Source organism: Pleurodeles waltl, chromosome 7 (genome assembly GCF_031143425.1).
Source record: "Pleurodeles waltl isolate 20211129_DDA chromosome 7, aPleWal1.hap1.20221129, whole genome shotgun sequence".
Taxonomy (NCBI): domain Eukaryota; kingdom Metazoa; phylum Chordata; class Amphibia; order Caudata; family Salamandridae; genus Pleurodeles; species Pleurodeles waltl.
Genome location: NC_090446.1, coordinates 1,352,033,320 through 1,352,048,000, shown reverse-complemented (window position 1 = coordinate 1,352,048,000; position 14,681 = coordinate 1,352,033,320).

The following is a 14,681-nucleotide window of genomic DNA, read 5'->3' as shown; positions in this document are numbered from 1 at the left end:
CCCGTCACACGGCCGTAACACCGCCAGCTCCATTTGGAGCTGACTCCCATGTTGAGGCCGACATCCCCGCCGGCCCAGCGGGGATGTCTTAATGGCCACCGCACGGTGGTTCCAACTTGGCGGGCAGCGATTGCCGCCTGCCAAAGTTGTAATGAGGACCTATGTGTCAAAACTGTTAGAGCCATGTGCAGCAACAGGGGGAAGGAATGTGCCTTGGATATGACTTTCTGGAAAAGGAGTTTATGTAAGTCATCTCTTTAAAGTTAGGATGTCGTACATTGGGTTTCTCCCTGAAAAAAACCTGTGAGCCAGTATGCCACTCGTTGCAGTTGTGCTGCATAATAGTAACTATGGAAATCCAGAGCCTTCATCCCTCTTTAGTTTGTCAGTAGTCTTAGCGTGGCAAGGCTTGCCCTACAGCTCCAGGAGCCCCATCGTGTATCAAAGCCTTGGAAAGAGGATGCAGGCATGCAAAGTGGCAGGTTGACAAAGAATTACAACAGGTGGGAAGCATCACCATTTTGGCGATCAATATGTGCCCTGGAGTTGCAAGTCTCAGGAAGAACCAGAAGGCCACTTTGGGTGCAGGTCTCAGATCACTCTACCAGATTGCCCCAGGGTGTGTGTATGGTACATTTGGACCCTTACGTATTTAAAGGTGTGTGTGCCCAATTGTATTTCCCCCATCCCAGGGTCACTGATGTGACAGGTAAGTCTCTAGTGAAGGTGAAGACACATGATTTAACATTGTTAATCCTGAGACCAGAGGCTGTTCCAAAATCCTGTAGGATGGATGCGAGTGGGGTAACTTGTAGTGTGAGGAAGCAGACAAATGATATCACATCATCTGCATATAGTGAGATTATCAGTGTGTGTTTATTGATCAGGATGCATCAGGCTTGGCTTCTTTGCTGGATTCTGTCGATGAATGGCTCTATGACCAGTCCAAATAGTAATGGGGATAATGGACACCCCTGCATGGTGGCCCATGCAGTTTGATAGGAAATATGGCTAACTATTTTAACTCTGGCTCTCAGTGTAGTGTACAAGAGCGGAATTCAGTGGATGTAGGTATCGAGGATATCAATGCTGATGCATCTTGTCCTGGTTTGAGTAAGGACGTGACTACTGCTTTGCTTGTGGATGCAGGAAGTCCCCTTATGCCCACTGCCATCTGGTATACTTTCAACAACCAGAGTATCAGAAGGATTGCATATCTGTCAGAGAATTCTTTGAGGAGACCGTCTTTGCTGGGCATTTTTACCTGTGCTAAGGCTTTGATCGCTCCCTAGATTTCCTGTCCCATGACAGGAGCAGCCAATGTTGTGGATTCCTCTGTTGACAGTTGTGCGAAGGCCACATCCTCCAAGAAATTATCAACTAGAGCAAGGTCGGCTCCATTAGTTGAAGAGTATAATGCTGTGTTAGTGAGCCAGGAAGGCTTGATTAATTTTGCTTTGTGTGTTTTCTCTGGTTCCCTCCCAGTTTAAAACTGCCAGAATGTGCATCTGTGGGTTGGTTAGCCTAATTATTCACCCCAAGAGGCATTCAGCCTTCTCCCCTTTTGCATGGGATCTAGACTTGTAAGCTTCTCTGTTCAGGCAACTTAGTTGCTCCAGTAGGCCGCAGTGAGTTTGTTGAGCATGGTCTAGCTACCTAATCTGTTACAGGTCTTAGATTGCTGAGCGTTCCAGATTCAGGAGCGCAGCTTCGTTCCCTTATGTTCAGAGTGAAGTATATGGCAGGCATTCAATGTGGCCCTTATTCAAACACCTTAGAGTACAACCTTAAAGACCTCCATTTCCAGTGTTGAGGCGGCAGTGTTTTCATTTTCCTAAAAGTATTGAATAATAGCTTTCCTCAGTTCTTCCTGAAGTACCTGGTCTTCCAACCATGCCAGTCGAAGCTTCCTGGAAAGGATTGGGGTTGATATTCTACCCAATTGTAAACTAACTTATAGTGGGGTGTGATCTGGTAAGGGTTTGCTAAAATATTCTGCTTGCTGTTGTGGATTGTGGAAGGTCTGAACACACTATTAGGGTCTAGATGTGAGGGCAAAGGGTGCGGAGGGGAGTAAAAGGAGTAGTCCCTCAAGCCTCCATATCTAACTCTCCAAATAACTACTAAAGCCCATTCCTTCATCCAGGTACTTAGGGTTTTTGGCATTACTCAAGACAGTGGTAGCAGCAGATGTGATCTGTTGAGGTCTACATCCATGACGCTATTAAAGTCCCCTCCAAGGATCAAAGGTATGCCAGTCCAGTTTGCCAGTTTTGTGAGCTACTCTCAAGAAAAAATGACTGCCCTACATTTGGGACGTAGATGCTTCCTAATTCTATTGGGCAGCCATCTAGTCTACCATTAAGGAGTATGAAACTCCCCTGTGGGGTTATCCCGGGACGCACCCAAATCGCTGCACCTTTAGCATATGCTGAGTACTTTGTGTAGTGTAGTTGGTTTATCCATTTATTTCACAACTTTGCTCCCTTCCTTACTGTTGTGTGAATTTTCTGGCAAAAGGCCACCTATATGTTCCAGCACCTTCACTGTGCTAAACCATCTTAGTTACTGTACCCAGACCCCCAACATTCCATGTGGTAAAAGTGTAGCCACCTCTTTTGGAAAGGTCAGCTGTTTAAATTGGTGACGTATTGGGTATCTTGGTGAATTCTGTGAACATCCTGGTGTTTATTCCTTAACACTTGTAATGAGTGCACACTCCAGGGTTTTAACCATTCCTTTTTAAATAACTCCTGATTTGTTGCAGAACTACAGCCGACTAAAAAAAGAAAAACAATTAAAGTACAATATTAACTGTAAAGAACTTAAGAGAAGAGCTATCACTTGGGGGTATAAGGTTTGTATCTGGCAACAAAAGAAATTGTAATAGATGTGAGGAGATCAACCTTCTTGATGTACATCCATGCTCCTGTGCAGGGCTATTATGGTGGGGGAAAAATGCCCAACACCATGTGATTGAATTATTTTGGTGGGCACGATCTCAGAAGGCAACCGCCCTGGTGTGGGAGGGAGGACTCCCATAGTTAACCCAGATAATCGGCTATGAGCAGGATACTGGCCTTCAGGTCAGAGGGGAGAATGGCAATCTCCTTGCTGCTAGTCCAGGCCTCCAGATGGGGAGGGGAAGAGGGTCTCCTCTACTCATTCCAGTTCATCTGCCATCTGCGGAGTTACTTTGGGGTGGACTCATACGTCATCACTTGTTTCTGAGTCCTCCATGTTGTCTAATATTTCCGGAAGGGCTGGAGTGGAGTGCTCGTCCTGCAGAGCCACCACACTGGCGATGGCAGCCGTTTCGGGCCTTCCTGACAAGCGACTCCTTAATTCACATTGAGGTCAAGCCAAGCTCAGATTCCCACAAGCCTGCTCTGTGTAAGGGCTTTTGTTGTAGTGATCAAGCCATCTCCAAGCCTCCTCTGGGTCAGCAAAGACATGCAAGCGTTGATCAGCCATTACCTTCAAATTTGAGAAGAACAGTAAGGCGTAAGTCAACCACAGTTCACGTAGTTTTTTCTTGACTCTGAAGAAGGAGGTTTTTCTTCATCTTGCACTGCACTGCTAACATGTAATCATGATGACTGGAATTTTCTAGCACCATGGTAGTTGCAGCATGGCCTGTCTGGAGGATTGTGTCTCGATCTCTAAAGTTCAATATCCTCGCCACAACTGGTGGTGGTGAGGCCCCGGGGGTGTTCTCTTGTTTGGAACTTAGGTTCACAGCCAGTTCTCGATATATAGTGTGGTATTTGGACCTTCAACATTCTCTGGGACTCCTATGATCCAAATATTATTGCTCCTACTGCTCCCTTCTGTATCCTCAGCTCACTGTTCCAAGACTCAGAGCAGCTAATTAACTTCCTTGAAAGTCATCTGCATGAAAGCTTTTTTAGGGAGTAGGTCTTGGAGGGCGTCCTCATTAGTTTTCACCCTGATCCGTGGATTATGTTGATCTTCACGGAGCAAGTTAATATCCACTGTTAGCAAATCATTTTTTGCTTCCGGTACTGAACGTGTATCCCCTATGGCTGCCAAAATTTGATCCAGTTTGTCCGATGGTGCTGCACCATCTGTAGTGCCCAATAGGTCTGGACAGCTTGTCCAGGAGAAGTCTTTGGCGAGCGCCCCATGTTGAGTGACCTCCGTGGCCCTGGTATTGTCTTTCACCATTCCATTTCTGCATAAGAATGTAACATTTGATGGGCCTTCATCTACTTCTAGGCCTATAATAAGCCCTTGGGATAGTTTCAGCCTGTCAGACACCTGTGAAAACCATCTTGATTTTCCCAGCCCAACATGTGCAACTGTGGTGATGTAGTAGAGAGATCTGCTGTTCAGGGAGCAGTTAATTAATTATGGAGGAGCGTATATAGAATATCCTCTACTGCTCTCTGCCCCTGCAAGCACCAGGCTGATTCAGGTCACAGTCTCCTTTTCCTCTGTAGTAGGCAGTCAGGTGGGAGCGTTGGGCTGACCCTCTCTCACACCTGGCTTGCTGTGGCAGAAACAAGCATTCTTGTTTCCCTCAGTGCACCGCACCTGGGCCTGGGCTCAGCCTGACATCATGGTCTGCTCTTTACACTGATCGTCTTGCGGTCCCAGTTGCATGGAATGTAAAACTCAAGCTTCAGCCAGGGCCTTTAGATTAGTTTGCAGTTTCTGTTTCTTGTCTCTCTGCAACAGAGAGATCACTGACAGGGCTTACCTTGAAGCTGGATGCCGCCTCCCTTCTGCTGCAAGATTTAGACGTGGCAATTGTCTGTGCATGGCCACTATTTTCGATGACTTCTCAGGAGTATAGGGGGATATCTAGCTGCCTGTGCGACTCCAGGATGGACGCTTCCGCAAGACCACCGGAGAAGACTGCCAAATTATGACTTTGGCAGTGATGCATACAGAATTCCGCCAAAGCACTGCTGGCACCACCAGTGTGGTCAGACCAGCAAGGTCGATTGGAGCCACCAACAGTCTGGCAGAGACCATGTGACTGCCAGACTCATTACGAGGTTGTACACCGCCAACATTTCCACCGCAGTAGGACCGCCATGGAACAACAGGCGGAAACGAACAGTATAAAAGGAGGCACTCATCTCAAGGAAGCCATACTCATCCAGTGCTGCCATGGTACCAGAGCTAGATGTCAAGCCTCTACTCCTGCTCGCAGGAAGACAACGGAATCGTTGTTGACAAGGATGACAACAACAGTAAATGCACACACACCACCCTGTTACATTTGTACATTGTTAAATTTTGTACAGCTACATAACATACCATAGGAAGGGGTTACAAAGGCTACACTCACACATAACAGTACAGTGACACACACACACTCAGCTACAGACACTCTACCAATGACAGCCAGGAACAACTCAAACCTAGGAAAGGAAATGCATGACAGAGATGTAACCAGAAACATCAACAACTGGTTGGATTTAATGTTAGAAATGTAAAAAATAAATAATATTGTCCAAGGCCATAGGCCAGTCCATAGTCCTAAGGAATAGCACCAAGGGCACACAAGGGTGCCCCCACTTGATTCCTAACTGCCTGTAATCTCCACAGGTAGGGGCATAAAAGGTTCAGGCAGGCACCTCAGGGATTTTTGGGGGTTGTGGGGAAGGTGGGGTTGGGCTTAGACTTGGGAGGGGGGATTAGGCTCTGGCTTGGGAGGGGGTTGGATCTTCTTGGTAGGGGGGACTTCTGTTTGGCGTGGAAAGGGGCATGGGTGCTGGCAGGGGGGTAGGGTAGACCTTGGAGGTGGAAGGGATGGCCTTGGGGAGGGAAACAGATCTCTTGGGGGTGTCACGAGTAAGGGTAGAGAAAAGGCCAAACTTGGAAAGAAAAACTCTTATTGACGCACGGCAACGGTCATCAGAAGGGGGTTTGGGTATGGAGGGTGAGGGAGTGGTTGTCTGACATTTAGGTGTGGATGTCTTGGGTGTGTTTTTTTGTGAGGTATTCCTGTGGGTGGTGGGTGTCTGTTGGGTGGGTGAGTAAGGGTGTTTATGTGTCTTGGGCTGGGGGAGTAGAGGTGTTGAGGGATGTTGTTGCGGGTGGATTGCTGTCTTCGGGGGTGGTGACTTCCTGAAAAGACCTCTACAGGCCAGCCTGTGCACCAAAAATGCTCTCCAGGAACACATTGCTCAGTTGGATTTGTCTTGCCAGACCTGCGGCATAGGAGATGCCCACCCTCTTGGATGGGTGGGTATGTCCAACTGGGTGGGGAGCTACAGGGAGGGTGGTGATAGAAAGGAGGGTAGCAGAAAGAAATGGTACAGGACTGGTCTCAGATGAGTCCTCCATCACCACTAGCGAGTTGCCACTGGAGGGGGATTCTGAAGATGATGTAGTTGATACGGTCTCCCCCATGGCACTCTCCTCGCCCTCCATGCCACTGGGACCCATGGTGTTGGTGGTGTTGTGACTTACGGTCCCATGGACAGAAGCCTCCCCACTCGGCTGTGCCCTATCTCCTTCACCTGCCGGTGCTAATGCTGACCATAGTGAAGTAGTGTCATCACATTCACAAGATAGCACTTCCAGCATACATTACACATACGTCTTATTACATCCAGTTCACCAACACCCCCAGGGACTGCCAGTAAAGTGCAAACATAATGTCACAACAAAATATGACGTATGTCCTGCAATAAAAAACGTTGTTATCGAACAGCTAAGTTGATGACTTGATTATGTCTGACTCTATGTTGCACGTAGACAGGAATCTTGAGACATTGCAGAGGACAGAGAGCAAGGACTTACACACCTTATCATCATCACATTGGGAGGATTGACATTTTGGTGGGAATTAACAATCACCAGGGTAGAAGAAGCTGTATACTGGTACACATATGACACAGTCATATGCTCACCATTATATGCTATTGTACTGAGGGGATAGCATAGTTGAGTAACACGTGTCAAAATACATTTTTATGTGCACACCCGTGTGCTATAGATGGCTACTGTATGTCAGTGTGTTCAAAGGAGATCTGTGACACTTTGCACTTACCACATTGTCAGAGCTAACAGACTGTAATATCGCTTACTTACTTGGTAAAGGAACAAACGTGTAGGTCTGTACTTACCCCCTTGTGGCTGCTGTGCTGCCTTCAAACACCCAACAGTGGCACGCCACTGGCTTTGCACCCCCAGGGTCGGCACTTTCTTGGCAATGGCATGCCAAATCCCCTTCTTCTGATGGGCGGTGACCTGCATCGATGACATAGACAAAAAAGAATATCATGTCCACATGTACCACACTAAAACAGGCAGGGTTACCAACAAGTTAGTACAACAAGCCAAATAGAGACTGTCTTGAACATTCCCTCCACTGATAGATGAGCATATACAATGAGTATTGTATATGTGAGGTGGAAACAGGCAAACAACATGCATATCCAGCACCAGACAGCAAACACATATGAAAATATTTTTTTTTTAGGAGGAGTCTGGTTTACCAAGCCCATTAACCATGTGCAACAGTCACAAGGTGGGTCAGGGAACATACATCAAACACTCTCCACAATGTCTGAGGACTCAAAAACTGTCACCAAACATCAGTGCATGACCTGAAAGTCACCCATTCTACCACAACCTTGGCATCCTACAGACTTTAGGGACACTATCAGAAATATTGTCCATCAGCCTGTGCTTAGTATAAAGAAGTATAGTTGAACTAATGAGACATATGTGCACATGGTGCACTCACCTGCTCCTCTGGTGCACCATACAGCTGTTCATACATGGGTAGGACCTCCTCCACCAGCGTCCCCAGCTCCTCGGTTGAGAAGGAAGGGGCCTTATCACTTGCATGACATGGCATGATTGCTCCCAGAGGCAATACACAGCAGCTCAGGTAGTGGAGGTATTGCTGGCAGCAATGTCAGACGTCAAGTAAGAGATGCAGTATGAGACGGCGGTCACATCCACCAGGTAAGACACAGTCACCACCAGCTGACATCGCCATTGGCCCTAGACACCCAAAGACAGCAATGTGTTCCAATGGCAATATCCACAACGGTAGTATCCGCTTACCTCCATGATGACTGCCATTTTAAGGTACTTAGATGGTCTTTAGATGGAAGGAGAAGTTAGTTTAATGTTGCGTCACAAGCTGTGAAACATATCTACGCCATAGTTTTAAGTGCTGGCTTTGACCAGCCATGTCTGAATATGCAGATTTAATAGCCATGTTGTAACATTGAAGTGATAAAAAGTAATGTATCATTAGTGGCATAGTCAACTCCCTCACGGCAATTAGATAAATAGTATTGGTGCCTTTTAAATGTGAAACATGGTAAGAATGTCAATATCACGAAGACTTTTAGTGACATGCATATCCATTTCCAAGTCATAATTGAGGAAAGGGAATGAGATTGAAGTAATAAGCCATTATTTCCCTAGGTATCTACTGTGTACCATGTTTCTACTATATCATATGGCATGTCCAAGCATTATGTGTGCCAACTGTATCTTGACACTAACAATGGACACAATGAGTGACAGACATGCCTTATTATTTCCTCTCACATAGTTACCCTGGCATGAGAATGGGCAAACAAACTCCAGTGTACAGTCCACTAGCAGACCTGCAAACCATGGAGGATTGGCATGTCATTCAGATCTACCACCTGGATAGGCAAACAATCATGGATTTCTGTTGTCAGTTGGAGCCAGATCTGATGCCTACCATTCATCATCCCAATAGCATACCACTCATTGTACAAGACATGTTGCAATTCCTGGCCACAGGGTCCTTTCAAAATACTGTGGCTCTAACTGCAGGGATGTCTCAGCCTCAGTTCAGTCTGTTCTTGAAGGCTGTACTGTTTGCATTGTTGAAACACCTGGACAGCTACATACAATTTCCACAATGTGAAGATTTGTCCCACATGAAGGCTGATATTTATGCTTTGGCACACATCCCACATGTATTGGGAGCCATTGATGGTACCCATGTAGCCTTGGTCCCCCAAATGGTAATGAACAGGTGTATCAGAACAGAACTAGCTTTCACTCCATAAATATCCAAGTAGTCTGTTTGGCAGACCTCTACATTTCACAGGTATGTGCAAGGTACCTGGGTTCAGTCCATGATGCCTTCATCCTGCGGAACAGCAGTATCTGCTGACACAACAGTATACAGAGAGGGCCTGGTAAGTCACATATGCGATGTGTGTCAGTATCTTATGTCAGCTGCCAGATGTTAGGATGCACAAGATTTATGTTTGCAGAATTTTTGCAGGGAAGTCTTTTTCAATGATGGTACACAGAAGGACAAGGTGTGTTGTGGAACAGACTTTTGGGCTCCCAAAGTCAAGATTCTGTTGCATTGATGAGTCTGGTGGAGCCCTCCGCTACTCACCCACTAAAATGTGTCAAATCATTGTAGCCTGCTGCATGCTCCACATCAGATCCTATATATACTAGATGAGGTGGAGGCAGCAGATCCACTGGGTGAGAATGCAGAAATGCCAAGTGAGGATGACAGTGATGACGATGAAGGTAGAGACATCTGTGCTGACTGTAGGTATGTGTTGTTTTGTAAAATGATTGACTCAGTGGGGTATTGGTGGGCTTAGAGATGTTTGAGAAAGGTCTTTGTATGACCCTCAGACAGGTCATTAGTTGTTTTGCTGTACAAAGGTCAGGTGTGCATGCAAAATAGTACACAGAGTTGTGAGTATCCTGATGATCTCCTTTGCTAATGTTTGTCATAATGCACAATCAGCATTACCATTGTATTTAGGACATGTCTTCATGGGTCCTTATTACCATTACCTGCGTATACCTTTTGATTTACAATTTCACTTTGCAGATTTGTTCACAATGTCATCCTTATGTGGTCAGTTTTGAATTGTGTCACTGGTAGGTGGGATTTGCAGGTCTGACATGTGAAGTGAACATGGATAGATGCAGGTACTGTATGGCATTATACTGGTGGTGTCTGAGCTTCATGCCCAGACTGTCTGGACAGTGGGATGGCAGTGGTCTGTTCCACACAATAGACCTGTTTGCCATGTAATCTGGGTCCAATGGTGTCATGTGTATGGTCTTGTGTCTTTGACACGTCATCCTGTGCAATCTATAACCGCAACCTTCTCATTGGTTTGATAATGGTAGTACCTTACTTGTATGTAGCTATCAATGTGTTTCCTCATTGCAGGCCACTGTGCATGTGTGTCAAGACTGATATAGGTGACTAGCATGCCTACAGATATCTCACCATGGTATGTAGAAGGTTCCATGACTTGGGACATTTGTACTGATCTCTGTTTATATTATGGGGTATGATCATTTGGGAGGTATGGTATGGGTAAGTGATAAGGCTTTAGCTGATGACATAGTGATCTGCGGGGTGTTATTTATTCACACCTATGCTGAAGGGCAAATTTGTGAAGATGCACTTCACTGTGTGATCATTGGCATGTTGTCAACCTATGTGCAAGAAAGTGCTATAAATTGGGAATGAAGATTGTCCATTTGTATGATTGTGTATTAATTGAACCCAGATTCATACGAGATGGAACTAAAAAGATTTGGTACATTTGTGAATATCATGTTTAAGCAACAAATCTCATAATGTATTGGTCAATATAGATGAAAAAGAACTGTCAAACATATGTTGTGGTTTAGTTGTGTTTATTTACAAGTGCCCAGGTAAATGAAAGGAATGGGATCAAATCAAATAGTGAAGGGTTCAGTCATGGTGGATGTAATCACCAGGGTAGCTACTACAACATTTGGAGTCTCAAGTCCGCTGTCCTTGTACCATTGGAAAATGGAGGAAAATTGAGAGTGGTTAAAAAACAGCCAATAGGGTATATCAGTGACAAACAAGGGGAACCAATGAGTAGAGGAACACTTGCTGGAAGTAGTTGAAGTCTTGGCATCTACTCCTCCTGGATGTTTTAGTGGACGTCCACGTTTCTGGGGGGTTCTTCAGCTACGGAGGCAGGATTGTCTGAGATATGTCCTTCCCCTGGCACAGCCTCCATTCCACTGGCTGCCACAGATGATGAATGGGCTGTTGTTACATGGCCAATGGAAGGGGGTCTGCTGGTGTGGACATACCCTACTCAGGGTGGTGTTAATGTCTTTCAGCACCCCTGTTATGGCAGCCAGCTGGGCATTTTGGGCCTCCCACTGTTGCATGACTTCCTGGTGGTTGTCCCTCTGCAGCTGCTTTATCTACCTCATCATGCAAGTATCTGGCCCATCATGTCTTGGAACTGATGGTAAGCTCCCAAGACTTGGGAGATGGTGTCCTGGCCAGTTGTATCCCTAGCAGCCTCAATCTGCTGGTCCACACCATCCCTCCCATGCACCCTACGCCCACATGCCTGTGCCCTTTGCACAGTTTGCCCACTGCCAGGTCCTTCGCTGTCTGGGTTTTCTTGTGGTGACTCCCGTACCTGTACTGGGGGACACATGATGGTAGTAACTGTCCTTGGGACACAGGTTTGGAGAAGAATGGTTGCCTGGGATGTAGAAGCAACAGGGCTTGGAGGAGTTGATGTAGGCAGGTTGAAGCTGACAGTTGTAGACTGACCAGATGTCCCAGATGGGCCAGAGATGTCCTCATTGTCCTAATATCCAGGGGTGTCCTTCTGACTAAGAGCTTCATCCAGGGCGGAAATGGCTGTCTCAGGTGTCCTCTCCATGGTCCCAATGGCTAGGTGACATTTGAAGTAGTATAACAGACTGTTACAGATTGTAATGCAACATGTGGTTACAACCTTTGACAGGGGTACATGCTTTATATGCCATAAATAGAAAGGCTTTGCTTGATCCCCTGATATGAAAGTGAAACCTGCTTTCAATTCGGGGAGCAGCTATTTTGGCTACATAGAATTCCTACCTCATACTCGTTGCTACAGGATGTCAGACTACCTTGTCAGTTGGATGTCTGTTGATAGCCTCATATCTTGTCTGCTGTGTAGCTTTACATTGCTTATGTTACCTCCAAGTTGACAGTAGTCACCAGATAAAGGCACAATGTAAAGTGGAAACTGACCTGTCCATTAAATTAGGAGTAAACATTGTACCTGGCCATATGTATCAGTTTACTTCAAGTACAGCACGCTTCATATATGTGTGTTCCCCCTGGTTAGTATATTTCAATGGTTGGTAGGAGGTAAAGGGCCAGTTTAGCAGGAGACACATTCTTAGCTGTGTTTTGGTGGTATTGTACTGGCAGATGCCAATAGCATTGCTGACATTGACCTAGACTGTACAATTGTGCAGCATTCAAGTGGCTTTAGTCGATTGTTTAGTTAGCGTGCAAGGCTATTTTCATTATGGTACACTGTTCTGGTTTTCTTAAAAGTGGAACTGTTCCTGCTGGGAGTTGTGCTACCCATGCTATACACAGACACTGTGGCCCCAGGTGAGTTTAGTGGACATGGGGGATGCCACGGAGGGGTATTTGGACAGTTAAACACGGGGATGGTGAGTTAATATGTGAAAGGGTGATAAGTGAGCATGCAAGACAGATCTTTTGGTGACATTATTGGTCTGGTGACTTACAAGACTCCACTCTCCCAGGTATTCCTGTCAAGCCCTCAGGATGCAGAATGTCCAAGACCTTTTCCTTCCATGATGTGAAAGTTGGGGGAGGAGGTAGGGGTCTGCAATGATATGTGTGTATGACCACTGACTCCATTTTGTGCTTAGCTTCAAATGCCATCACAGCGGTGGTGCAGGGTTTTTCCACACCAAGCTTGTTTTCCACACAGAGCGTTTTGCGCTTTTCTCACCAGCACAGGGTTACACCCTGTTGGAACATAACATGGGGGATATGGAGGGTAAGACGTGATAAGAGAGTCTCAGTCTGGGAATGTGTTCATCAAGGAAAAGTACAGCTCCTCTGTCTCTGGAATGCACATTGGGGGCCCGTTCCTTTGTGTGTTTTTGACACAGACTGAGTACAGCCAGAGCTTCCATTTCATAACTAAAGGGAGGGGGAGAGTACTAGAACCTTCCTCTTGAGTTTGTTTAAGGTATATAAGGTGGGAATCTTGGCACTGGGGTAGAAGGATCTCACTTGAACGTGGACGCACGGTTCAGGAAAAAAAAAACATGTTGAGAAGACCTTCTGCCTCAGACGTTCAGAGTTTCTTGGCAAAAAATTAAAGGCAGTTTCCCAGGTGCCAAATGTCATACCAGGGTGGGATAAAGCACCATATAATGCTCTTGCGAATGAATGGCCATGTGGTGTGGGGTTATGTGAAAATTGGGGCAAATGTCTTGTAGATGCTAAACCAATTCAGGTATTAAATTGTTTGCAAAAAGTGGCCATAGATAAGGGGCGAAAATTATCTCTCTTAGGCAGACGGACTGGATCCTGTTACCTGCTTATAGAAAAATGCATGAGAAATGTGTTCAGCAACTGGGGAGGCAGTTAGTTGAAGCCAAGAATAACTCAACCATGGTGTCATGTCAGAACAAAGTACTTCAAGATAAAGTTGATACTTACCAGTCCATGGCAGAGAAAGCTGCCGTGCACGTTGCTCAGTATAAATACAAAAAACGCAAGGGAAGAGTTTATAAAAAGAAAATTCATTTAGCCATTGCTAAGGCAGGGCTAGACTGGAATCCGGACATTTGGTATGCAAATATTTGGGATTCCACTGACTTTTCTGACTCTAGCAAAGAGCTTTGTCAAAATAGTGGTGGTCACAGCAAGGCAGACAAACCGAAAATGATTCATGTGCAGCCCATACACAGACAAAAGTTACAACATGGGCCTCAATACCCTGGGGGGGCAGCCATGGATGGACTCTCTAGAGGATTATACAAAACAGTAGATAATTGATATCATAGACAATGTTAGGCAGAGATCTTGGGAAATATTACTTACATGGATGGTGTGATTATTTGATACAGGAGCATCTGGAGTAACACTAGATGGAGGAGACACTCTGAAGTTTTGCATACTTAGCACTGATCCAACTGTACAGGAACAGTTTAGGGGCTATCACAGTAACCAACAGATCACCCTACTGCAGCTAGCAGTCATGGGGTGTAACCATAAATATCCTACAGAGTCAGACCTGCCACAAAATGATAAGCCCTGGTATACATTAAGTGATGCAATGCAAGGAGTTAAGGAGGAGGGAATGAAAACTGCTATTTTCTGGGTGATGCTCACTGTCTGTTAGATGGACCGCTCTCTGTATCAGTGCTAAGCAAAATTATTTGCTTCGCTCCTCCAGCCTACTAATGTGATAATGACCCTTTTAATCAATCAGACAGTTAACCCCTTAAATGTGCTGGAGGCAGTTTGTTAGTTAAGAGAGTGTGGAGAATGGATGAAACCTGAGAGACCCTCGAGGTCTGAAGGCCGCACAGATAATAACAGAGTATCTAGGAGAGATGTGTTTACGGCTTTGCTGAAGAATGGTGTCAACAAAGAACAGATAGATGGGATAGATAACAAGAGTCTGTGGGAGATGTACCACAAGCGAGGGCTGAACAGAAGGGAGGGGAGCAGAAAGGTGAATCAACAGGATTACAAAAGTGATTCAGGGCAAGTCACAGATGCAGGAAGAAGGAAAAGAAAGGGAGAACAAATTTTCTCCGAGTGGGAAGGAGGAGGAAGATTTGAATACTGACTGGTTCGGTGAGGAAAACAGAGAGGGAGCGGAATCTCCTCGCAT